Genomic DNA, 11,815 nt, shown 5'->3' with positions numbered 1-11,815 from the left:
AGTCTAGGAAATGGTGGTAATTTCATAGTAAACAAACTGTAGTAACTGATTATCCCTAATAGGGCACTGCCAAGCCAAAAATAGAATACAAACACAGAGTCCAAGGGAGCCACCCGGTCAACACCAAGGTACGGCAGCTCCTTTCCTGGTCTCAGTTTTACTCATTTCTGACTTTGCTTTCTGTCGGGCGTGTACTACCTGCTATCTGTGCACAGGGGCTAAAAGGAGGAGGAGGATAAAGATGATGAAAAAGGGGAAGAATTAAAAGAATGAGACCAGACACGAGTATAAGAATATAACTTCTTTAAAGAGATTGCCTATAAAGGAAACTATTTACAAAAACAAACAACAAAACAAAAAACTATAGTAAGGGCTTACCCTCATCTACTACAAACAATTAGGAGTCTAATATAAAAGCTTCCAACAGATCGGGATTTTTAATAAAAAAGAAACCAGTATTTTTGAACACCTTCTTTACTCCAAAAGCTATAAGCGATTTATAGCTACTCCCTGAGGAAAATACTACCCCCATTTTAAAGTATTCAATCAAATAATACTATTTGAGAGTCCAAGCAAGAATCTCAATGCCTACCAGTCCGACTCCAAAGCCCACGGACACTGTCATAATAGGGAAGATGAGTTAATACACTTTGTTTACTATGAAATTACCAGCCATTTCCTAAATTTCCACTTCAGCTCCAGGGCTGGCGGAGATAATCACTTTAAGGTTCCTCTGCTTTCAAATCTAGAATAAAGTTTTAGATTGAAATAACATTTTTAGAATACTTTTAAAATCTATAAATCTCTTAACACTTGCAACTGATTCTGGCCAATGTTTTGAACATGAAGGCTTGGCAACATACCAATGCATCTCCTCTCAAAAACAGTCAGCAAGAAGGAAAAGAATTCACGTGAAATTCTTACAAGATGTACTAAATGCTGTGTAGAAAGACAGACTGAAGTAAACAGACCAGAGGCTAGAGTACATAATGCTTCCAGCTATAAACAACTGAAACAAACAGAAAACCCTGTGACATTATCCTGTAAGCACTGTAAATAGGGAAAACTGAGCATGGCCAAGGACTTCCCACAGGCCTCTGGATAGGGAGGCCATGAGTGAGTAAGCAAAAGACACTCAACACATGACTGCAAATGAATCTTCTGCAGATAGAAAAGTTTGCAAACTGGGGCGCCTGGATGGCTCAGTCAGTTAAGCGTCCAACCTCAGCTCAGGTCATGATCTCACACTCCATGAGTTCGATCCCCGTGTCAGGCTCTGTGCTGACACCGCAGAGCCTGGAGCCTGTTCAGATTCTATGTCTCCCCTCTTTCTGACCCTCCCATACTCATGTTCTGTCTCTCTCTGTCTCAAAAATAACTAAAAACATTAAAAAAAATGTTTTTTAAAGTTTGCAAACATTAACTAGGAAGTGTGTCAAATTTCACAGGCAAGGTGATAGATAGCAAAACAGGTAAATAAAGAAGAATGTCCTTCAAAAGTAGGGTGGCCATGTCTCTGTCAGAGCCCGTTCTCTGGCATAATTATTTATAGCACGCCCTTTATCTCTCAAAAGTGTCCCAGTTTGGCAATTACATTGTTATTCTACTCAAAAGTAATATTTAACAATGAAAAGGCAATGAATTAAAACAGGGGGGAAAAGGGAAAGAAAGCCCCTTCTGCTTGCACAGTGGCTTCCCATACAGATCTGAGGAGTATTTCTTTGGGTGTATCCATTGTGCCTTTCAATTATTCATTTACTCATTCTGTCATTCAACAGTATTTCTGGAGTCTCATTATATCCCAGCATTGTACAGGCACTGGGGCAAATAGAAAAAGTGAAGCTGGGAAGGAAAGACAGACAGACCTGGAAATAATATACATCTAATACACAGAACAGGAAACCTGAATGGTCCTGGGAACCCAGAGAAGGGAGTGTTTTTTTTCCCCAACTGCAGAAAGCTCCCACATGGAAATGTTCAAACCCACACACAAAATCTCTACACTCAAAAAAGCCCTAAGTATCAGACTTCAGCACAGATCCACTAACAAAATAGCAGTAAGAAAAAAAATTAACATCTATCACTTCCAAACCATATGGTTATAAATATGAAGGCCAGGAAATAGCCCTTGCAAAATTCTGGTAAATAAATCCCACTAATCATTAAAGATTATGTTAGGAAAAAAAGATAAATTTTGGGCAAAGGAAACTGGTAGAGTAGAGGTTATGGATTCTAATTCTAGATTCAAAAACACAAAGAAAAAAAAAAAGGAAACAGGCAGTATTTCTCAGAGTAGCTCTTTGAGGACCGATCAGTAATTTTAAAAAAGCACCTGGAAAAAAAAAAAAAAAAAAAAAAAAACAGCTATTTTTAAAAGTCGCAGATTAATGAAAATATTTTGCAACCACCAGTCTCAAATATTACTCTAAAAACAAAAAAGACACAGACCAAAACATCTCTCAAGTCACAAAACACTGAGCAGAAATAAAACAGGTTAGCTGCTAAAGCACAACACACACAATGAAAACAAAATGCTTAGCTGTGCCTACCCTACATGATCCTCTTAAAGATTACTTTAATCTTACTTTTCCATTCGTAACTCATAAAAACTAACATCAAAAATTTTAAGAGCTGTTGAGTGTGACTGTTCTGAAACCATCCTTGACCTTACAAACAAATCACTAATCTCACCAGGGTGGTAAGACAACCCATAATTGGTTCAGTAGACAAAAATGTGTTTCTCTTGCTAGTATCAGTTCTTTCAATAGCAACCCCCTCAAAGTGCAGCATTCATTTTCCCCTCTGTTTCTGCTAGTAGAAATTAAAGCTAGATTACCAATGTTGTCTTACCATTATGTGAAGTCACCTTCTACTTTTAGAAAAAAAAAAAAATGGGAGTTTCACTACAAATATGACTGATGGTAACTGGAACTGGAGGTCTACATGCAGTCTTTACAAGAAATTTGCCTCCTAGGAAACATAACCGAAATGGGACAGGTGCACACGGTGGAAATGGCTAACCTTCCACATGAAAGCTTAAAACCAGAAACTTCTTCTGATAGGCCTGTGATGAAATCAAGAGTTCTCTCTGGAGGAAAGAGGTGATTCTTCCCCCAGAGGATATAAATTGGCAACAGCAAAGAAAATTTAAACACTGTATATAAAGTTTTATCACTTCTACCACACTACATACTTTTAAGAGTGTACAATAGCTTCCCGAAGCATACAAAGTTACACAGAGAAGGTAAACAAATTTACTGACCATTATGCAAGGTCAATGAATATCCTATGTATCTTATATCTTGGAATAGTCACTATTAAACAGTCTCATTTGCAATTAACTAAAATGCTGACAGAAGCATTTTCTATACACCATTCTTATCAAATGAAGAGGTCTAGGGGCTCATTAAGCCTTGTATTTCATCCTGGACATTTTATTAAGTTTATAATGCATACACAGTTACATGATAAAAACACTGAAATCTGTGAAACATTCATTAAACATAACTGTAAGCATAAAGCATGGCCTTTAATTAATAAAGCACCAAAAGCTTCTGCAATAATAACCAACACTTTATTTTGAAATCACTGGGAAAATAAACTGAGAAGAGATCATTTATATCTCCCTGAGAGTGTAACTTCTACAGGGTTAAAAAAAACATACAAAGCAACTAACAACTCTAAATTGTAGAGTGGCTCATCTGAGAAAAACAATGTAAAATGAAGTCTAGTAACGTCAGAAATGTTTTGCAAGAATTGCTCTTTGGGCTAGGAGTAGCAAGCATGCGATTAAATGCTACTGCCTCCATTCTTCCTCAAATGATTAAAAAGTTCCCAGCCCCAGTTTTACCTATGTACAACCACCATGCACAGACACTGTCAGCATCTTGGCTCGACACTCATCAGTAACCCACCCGGATGCAAACCGAAGTGGGTGGAGAAGCAGGAAAACCCTAAGGACGTGGAACACTTGCAAGGGGAAAAGGACGGGGCCGTCATTCCCTTCATGTTCCCATCTCCTTGCTGGCAGATTTGCAGATTCCACCACTAGAGAGAGTTTGGCAGCTTCACAATGGGGCCGCCTGCTCAGCGTCTGACTGCCGCCCGCCTGGAAACCCCTTTCCCCCGCTTATCACCCGCCCTACAAAAGTCCACCCGCGACAGGTGGGGAGAGGGCGGCAATGGCCAACAACAAATCTGCCGCTTTCGCTTCTGGCCAGCAACCCGCCCCAATCTACAAGCGCGCCCCTCCCGGCACTGCCTGCCTGTCCGCCCCCGCTGTACCCGCAGACGCGCAGCGGGCGCGGGCTGCGGGCTCTCGGGCGACCTCACCCCCAGGATTGCAGTGGGGGCGAGGAGGGCCGGCGAGATAAGACCTTCAGGGCTCGCCCGTGGGCGCTATCTGGCCGGGGCAGTCGCACCAGGCGCGCGGCCGTGGCGCGCCGCCAGAGGCGCAGCAGGCCAGGGAAAGAGCTACTTCTCAATGGGGCCCCGAGGCCGTCTGCCCCGCGGTGCGGGCACGCCGGCGGAGGAACCAGCGTGCGCGCCAACGCGCCTGGACTTCCGCACCGCCGCACCGCGGGAGAGGCGCTCCGGATCGCCGAGTCCCCGCACCTCCCCGGCGAGCGCACGCCGCGCGCACACGGGGGCGCACGCCCCCGCACACTCACACGCGCTGCACACTCACGGCGTCTCCAGCCCCACCCCTGTGCCAAGCAGCCGCGGGCTCCCCGCACCCCGTAGGGGCCCCACCCAGTTCACCAGACCCCAGCCTCCAGCTCGGGCGCTCAGGGACCAGCCCGCCGAGGCTCGGGGCCCCTGGGGTCGCCTCGTCGTCCACCCCGAGGCCGACCCGCCTGCCTGGGGTTCCCCGGCACCGCGCGGGCACCGCGGGCACCGCGCGCCCGGCCCCGACACGAGGCAGGGAGGAAGGGGCGGTGCCGCGACTGGGCTGGCACCGGAGCTCGGTGACTGGAGCACCCCCCAACCCACCCATCACCACCACCTTTTCTGCAGCACAAAAGGTTGCAGGCGGAACCGCCGTCCCCGTGCAACCTACCGGTGGCCCAGGGCTCTGCCACCTCCGCCGCGCCTGGGCCGCAGAGCCGGAGAGAAGGGCGGGAGAGGCGCAGGGCTGCGGCGCCGAGAGCCGGGCAGAGGCCGCCAGCCGAGCCAGCCGGGTACCCTCTCCTCTCCCACCGCGCTCGGAGCCAGCTACCGCCCGGCGTAGTCCCCGCCTCCTCCTCCGCCGCCGCCGCCGCCCGCCTTCCCGCCCTCCTCCCTCCGGCTGCGGAGGCGCAGCCCGTCTGCGCTGGGCCCGCCTCCTGCGCCCTGCTCTGACACCCGGAGGAAGGGCGGGCCGGCCGGAGAAAGGCGCTAAGAGGCCCGAAGTAGTTGGCGGGGGCGGGGGAGTTGCGGACTGGGAAGGGGAGGAGGAGTCGTAACACCTCCTCCCAGTCCAAACCTGCAGCCCAACTGAAGAGCTCCGACTCGCTGGCCTAGGCTGCACGTACGTTTCCTCAGGTGGTGTGGTGATGTTTCTCATTCGTGAGTCTCTGCTTAAAGGACTCAGCCCTGAGCAGACTGAAAGCCCATGAAATTACAAATTTGACCCTTCAAATCTTAGAAAACTGCTAAATATCTAGGGAATGGAGTGAGGTGAATTCAAATTCACATTCTGATTGGATTAGCTCTTTTTGAAGCCTCAGGCTTGATCTTTTCCATTCTTGTAAGAAATTCTTTTCTTTGATCAAGATTTTCTGTTCTCAATTCATATGCATCTCCTCCGCCAAACAGGTTCACAAACTCAGTGATAAGAATATATGCCAAGACTTTTCACGTGAATTTCCAAATTTATACCTCTCGACAAATTTGTGAGGGAGTGACCGATTATCCACATCCTAAAGGTTTGGAAAGTTTAACTTCCTCGAGGTCACACTTGTACTTAGTGCCTGAGCTGAGTCTGAACCCAGGCACTGGAAACACGAAATTGTTTATAGATGTTGCTAATTTATGTTCCAGTCTCAATCCAAGAGAGTTGTTACTGTTCTTTCTTTTTTTTAACAAAATACTTTATGTGAACACAAAAGGCATAAACGTAATAGAAATTTAAACAAATCTTGATTCAAACTTGTTCCCAAATCTGTATATGCTTCTGATAACATAAAAACAAATAAACCCGAACACCCCTGTTTCAAAAGAGCGATGCCCATCGGCTTCTCCGCTAGAAGACATTTTATATTACCTCTCTGTGTCCTAAAGTAAGTATGGGAAGTTAGAGGGAGAAGAAGACTTTGAAGAATATTCTCTAAAGAACAATTTTAGAAAACACAAATTAATTAAAATTGTTTTTAATGTTTAATTTTTTTTAATGTTTTTATTTATTTTTGAGACAGAGAGAGAGAGAGCATGAGCAGGGGAGGGGCAGAGAGAGAGGGAGACACAGAATCTGAAACAGGCTCCAGACTGTCAGCACAGAGCCTAACGCGGGGCTTGAACTCAAGAAATGTGAGATGGTGACCTGAGCTGAAGTTGGTCGCTTAACCGACTGAGACACCCAGGTGCCCCTTAAAAATTTTTTAAAATGTTTATTTACTTTTGAGAGACAGAAAGAGAGAGCGTGAGTGGGGGAGGAGCAGAGAGAGAGGGAGACACAGTATCTGAAGCAGGCTCCAGGCTCTGGGCTGTCAGCACAGAGCCCAAAGTGGGGCTCGAACCCATTAGCCGCGATATCATGACCTGAGCTGAAGTCGGTCGCTTAACCGACTGAGACACCCAGGTGCCCCAAAAAGCATAAATTACTTTATTTCAAACGTAGATGTGTACATAACTTCTCAAATATAGAACCTGGCACAACATACTAAGTATCAAATAAACTAATGGATTTTTTTTTTTTTTTGCATCAGTACTTCAGGAGAACACACTGAAAGTTATTGCAGATTATAATCTGTGACACAGCAGTGAATTGTTCTGATGATCATTCTCATAAAACCACTTCCAAAACAATGTGTATATTATATTAGGAAACTTCCTTTCATTCTGTCCTGTCTGAAATCTTAAAACCTTTTCAGAAGAATGCCTTGTACTTGCTCTTTGCTCTGACCGTTTAGCGATGTTTTTTTGACCAAAAGCAACAAAGTGCTGATTTGTCCTTAAGTTTTTTGTTTTTTTGTTTTTAAGTTTATTCATTTAGAGAGACAGAGACAGAGTGAGAGCGAGCACCTGTGCTCAAGGGGCATGCAGGGAGGGGCAGAGAGAGAGAATCCCAAACAGGCTCCTTGCTGTCATGACAGTGCAGAGCCCAGTGCAGGGCTCCATCCCACGAATTGCAAGATCATGACCCGAGCTGAAATCAAGAGTCAGATGCTCAAATGACTGAGCCACCCAGGTGCCCTTGCCCTTGAGTTTATTAGGCTCCAGGCTAACCCTCTTAGGAGAGCATTGTCTCCAAATTGCCTTGCTCCTTGGGTGGTGCTTGCATCCTTGCCTTAACTCCTCATCCAATCAAAACTTCAGTCTAGGATTGTCACATAGAACACCTGCCTAATAAACCAATTTGTGAGGCGGTTAATGACTGATAATAGCTTTATGTGTGGCCCCTCAATGACATGTCTGTGCCACCTAAAGACGCTGACTGGGACTGCCTTAATTCAGATGTGTTGTGGCTTGTAGGGGCTGGAGCTCAAGGGAGGTGGGGAATGTGGAAGCTCTTGCCAGAGCTTTCCCATATTCTGTGAAGATGATCTATTCAATCTACAAAGAAAAATGCTGTGCTTATAAACAATAGGGACAAAGGTAGAATAGACCTTGTGATCTGAAAGGCCATCTTTGCCTCAAGCCAGCCTCCCCAGAAAAATCACTTTAAAATGACGGTTGTCTGGGAAGGATTATACATTGATGTAAATAGTATTTATGATGTAAATAGTAAATAGCAAACAGCCAGCTTACGAGAACAGGATAGGTAAATTTGATAATAACATAGTGGATATAAAACAGAAACTACAGGGGCGCCTGGGTAGTTCAGTCTGTTAAGCGCTGGACTTTGGCTCAGGTCATGACTTCATGGTTTGTTAGTTTGAGCCCCAGGTAGGGCTCTGTGCTGACAGCTTGGAGCCTGAAGCCTGCTTCAGATTCTGTGTCTCCCTCTCTCTCTGCCCCTCCCCTGCTCACATTCTTTCTCTCAAAAATAAATAAATATTAAAAAATGTAAAAAAAAAAAAAAAAGAAAAGAGAAACTACAAAGCCAAGTGTGTAAGAAATACCACGTTGCACATTTCCTCTAAACCCTTTTGTTTGCATCGGGGGCTAACTAGGAAAATAGAGACCACTTCAAGTTTTTCCAAACAGACAACTAAACACAAGGAAAGGATAACACAGGCAATGGAAGAACTCAGAAGCTAAACAGGGGTTGGTGAAGTGAGCATAGACCCTTGCTGGAGAACTAAGGGGAGTAGAGAGGGTTACTGGAACCCAGGGACCCGGAGGTATGGCCAACCTGGGAGCTATGGCCAACCTGGGAGCTATGGCCGTAGAGGAGAAACAGCTACTGCCAAGTAGTCCTTTATGGCAGGGAAAAGGGGGAAATGTAAATAGGTTCTCCTCTCCTCCTGCCCTCTGATCTCCTGCCAGTGCCTGACATTTAGCCAAATGTAGACTCCCGCCATCATGAGAACCAGGAAAACACCCTTCAGGGCTTAGCCCTTCTGCAACATGGAGGCAAACAGGGGAAGGACATGGGGTGTGCATCTAAGGGCAAACAGGCCCCAGATCAGCACATCTTTTTATTTCACTTTCAAGGCTTCAGTCTTTCTCCCAGTTTTTTCCCCACTCCCTTGGGTAGGGTCAAAGTTCCAAGAGTTCCATTCCAGGCCATGGGTAGGTAGTGATGACAGGCAGTGGGAAGAAGTCCTTTGGTTTATATGCAATTATCCACAGAGGTTTCTATTGTCCCTTCCCAGAACTATCACCTATGGCAGCAGGCTGCAGTGCACAACATGTCCATAGATGGGATGGCCCTGTCCTATACACTTGAATCCTCCCTTTAGCCCTCTCCTATTCTAGCACACACTTGGAGCCAAAGAATATTTCTAAGGTCTAGGACTGTCCTACTAAGCCTCACACATTATCAGTCATTTATATTTAGGGTCCTTTATCAAACATATGATATAGGCAGGTTGAAAGTTTAAGAATGAAAAAAAAAGATACATCATGCAAATATTGTTGAAAACAAGAGTAGCATCATTAATATTAGATAAAGTAGACCTCAGATCAAAGAAAATTGATAGAAAGGGCATTATAAGATGATTAAATGGTCAATATACCCAGAGACTACTGTGCAATACACCAAATAGGAGAGCTGCAAATTACGTAAAACAAAAGCTGGTGAACTGAAAAGAGAAATAGGCAAACATACACTTACAGTTGAAGACCTCAACACCCCTCTATTAAGAACTGATAGAACAACTAGACAATAAATCAGCAAGGATCAATAACAACATCACCCAACAGGCTGTAACTGACATCTATGGAACACTCCACCCAAGAACAGAAGAATGTACAACTTTTTTTTTTTTTTTTTTTTCAACGTTTTTTATTTATTTTTGGGACAGAGAGAGACAGAGCATGAACGGGAGAGGGGCAGAGAGAGAGGGAGACACAGAATCGGAAACAGGCTCCAGGCTCCGAGCCATCAGCCCAGAGCCTGACGCGGGGCTCGAACTCACGGACCGCAAGATCGTGACCTGGCTGAAGTCGGACGCTTAACCGACTGCGCCACCCAGGCGCCCCTGTACAACTTTTTTTTTAATGTTTATTTTATTTATTTTGAGATAGAGAGCATGAGCAGGGGAGGGACAGAGAGAGAGAGAGAAAGAGAGAACCCCAAGCAGGCTCCACGCTGTTAACACAAGAGCCCAATGTGGGGCTCAATCTCATGAATAGCAAGATCATGACTTGAGCCGAAATCAAGAGCCAGACGCTCAACTGACTGAGCCATACAGGGGCACTTGTATAGTCTTTTCAAATGCCCATGGAACATACACCAAGAAGGACTATCCTGGTTCATAAATCAAATCTGAACAAATCTAAAACAACAAATCATACAGAGCATTTCCTCCAACTATAAGGAAATCAAACTAGAAATCAATACCACAAAGAAAACCAGAAAATGCCCAACACTTGGAACAAAACAACAAATTTCTACATAATCCATTAATCAAAGAGGAAATCTCAAGGGAAATTTTAAAAATACATTTATTTAACAGAGTGAAAATGAAAATACAACATTTCAGAACATGTGGGACACAGGTAAAGCAGTCCTGAGAAGGAAATTTGTAGCACTAAAAAGAGTACATTAGAAGAGAGGAAAATCTCAGATTAATAATCTCTTATTTTAAGAATCTAAAAACAAACAAGCAAACAAAAAGAGCAAAATAAACCCAAAGCAAAAATCAGAACAGAAATCAATGGAATTGAAACAGAAAACAATGGAGAAAATGAATGAAATGGAAAGCTGGTTCTTTGAAAGTATCAGTAAAACTCAGTTTCTAGCAAAACTAAAAAAAAGAAAATCCAAATGATCAAAATCAGGAATAAAACAGAGGATGTCACTGTAGGCCCTGAAGACATTAAAAGGGCAGTTAGAAAATACTAGGAACAACTCTACACTCATACATTGGACAACTTAAATGAAATGGACCAATTCCTTGAAAAATATAAACTACCCAAATATACCCAATATGAAGTAGATAATAAGAACAACCATGTAACTATTAAAGAAATTTAATTCATAACTTTACAGCTTCCAAAAAGCAATATCTGGGTTGAGAGAACTCCTAAAACCTCTATCATACATTTAAAGGATTAGTACCAGGGGTGCCTGGGTGGCTCAGTTGGTTAAGCAGGTAAACAGTTAAGCGTCCAACTTTGGGTCAGGTCACAATTTCATATTTTGTGAGTTCCAGTCCCGTGTCAGGTTCTGTGCTGACAGCTCAGAGCCTGGAGCCTGCTTTGGATTCTGTGTCTCCCTCTCTCTCTGCCCCTCCCCCACTTGTACTTTGTCTCTCTCTCTCTCTCTCTCTCCCAAAAATAAATAAATAAACATGAAAATAAATATATAAAAAAAAAAAGAATTAGTACCAACTCTGTGGTCCCTTTCAGAAAAAGGATGAGGAATGAACACTTCCCAATTCATTTTATGAAGCTAATAGTACTCTGATACCAAAACCAGAAAAAGACACTACTAAAAAAAGAAATCTGCAGACAAATATCCCTCATGAATATAGTTGTAAAAAAACTCAACAAAATATTAGCAAATAAAAATCAGTGATATATAAAAAGAAGTATACACTATGACTGAGGGAGTTTATATCAGGGATGAAAGGCTGGCTTGATACTTAAAAATCAATCAATGTTATCCATCATAGTAATATATTAAAGTAGAAAACTCATATGATCTCATCAATTAATAAAGAAAAGGCATTTGACAAAATTCAACAGCTATTCATGATTTTTAAAAAAGCTCATAGAAAATGGGAATGAAGAGGAACCTTCTCAATTTGATAATGAGCATCTATAAAAAAAAGCTACAGTTAATATGATATTAATAGTGGAAGATGAAATGCTTTCCCCTAAGCACTTGGGAAAATACAAAATTGTTCTCACTACTCATCTTCAAATTGTGCTGGAATTTCTAGCCAGTACAATAAGGCAAGAAAAGATTGGAATAGAAGAAAGAAAACTACTTCTATTTTCAGATGACCTAATTTTCTATGGAAAATCCCTAGAAATCTACAAACAAAAACAAATAAACAAACAA

At 43.3% G+C, this 11,815-nt stretch overlaps 1 protein-coding gene across 1 annotated transcript in view; it reads right to left on the bottom strand.

Moving 5' to 3' along the window:
* The window catches only part of MACIR (macrophage immunometabolism regulator), a 17,404-nt gene extending 11,680 nt beyond the window's left edge, over nucleotides 1–5,724 (bottom strand). Inside the window, exon 1 of the mRNA XM_049647688.1 lies at nucleotides 5,060–5,724. The gene's annotated coding sequence lies outside the window, so the exon portion shown is untranslated. The remainder of the gene's footprint in view (nucleotides 1–5,059) is intronic.
* Nucleotides 5,725–11,815: the final 6,091 nt, after the last annotated feature.

This window comes from Panthera uncia, assembly GCF_023721935.1.
Source record: "Panthera uncia isolate 11264 chromosome A1 unlocalized genomic scaffold, Puncia_PCG_1.0 HiC_scaffold_17, whole genome shotgun sequence".
NCBI classification, from domain to species: Eukaryota; Metazoa; Chordata; class Mammalia; order Carnivora; family Felidae; genus Panthera; species Panthera uncia.
The sequence above is the reverse complement of the archived record's forward strand: the minus strand, read 5'-3'. Positions and strand labels throughout refer to the sequence as shown.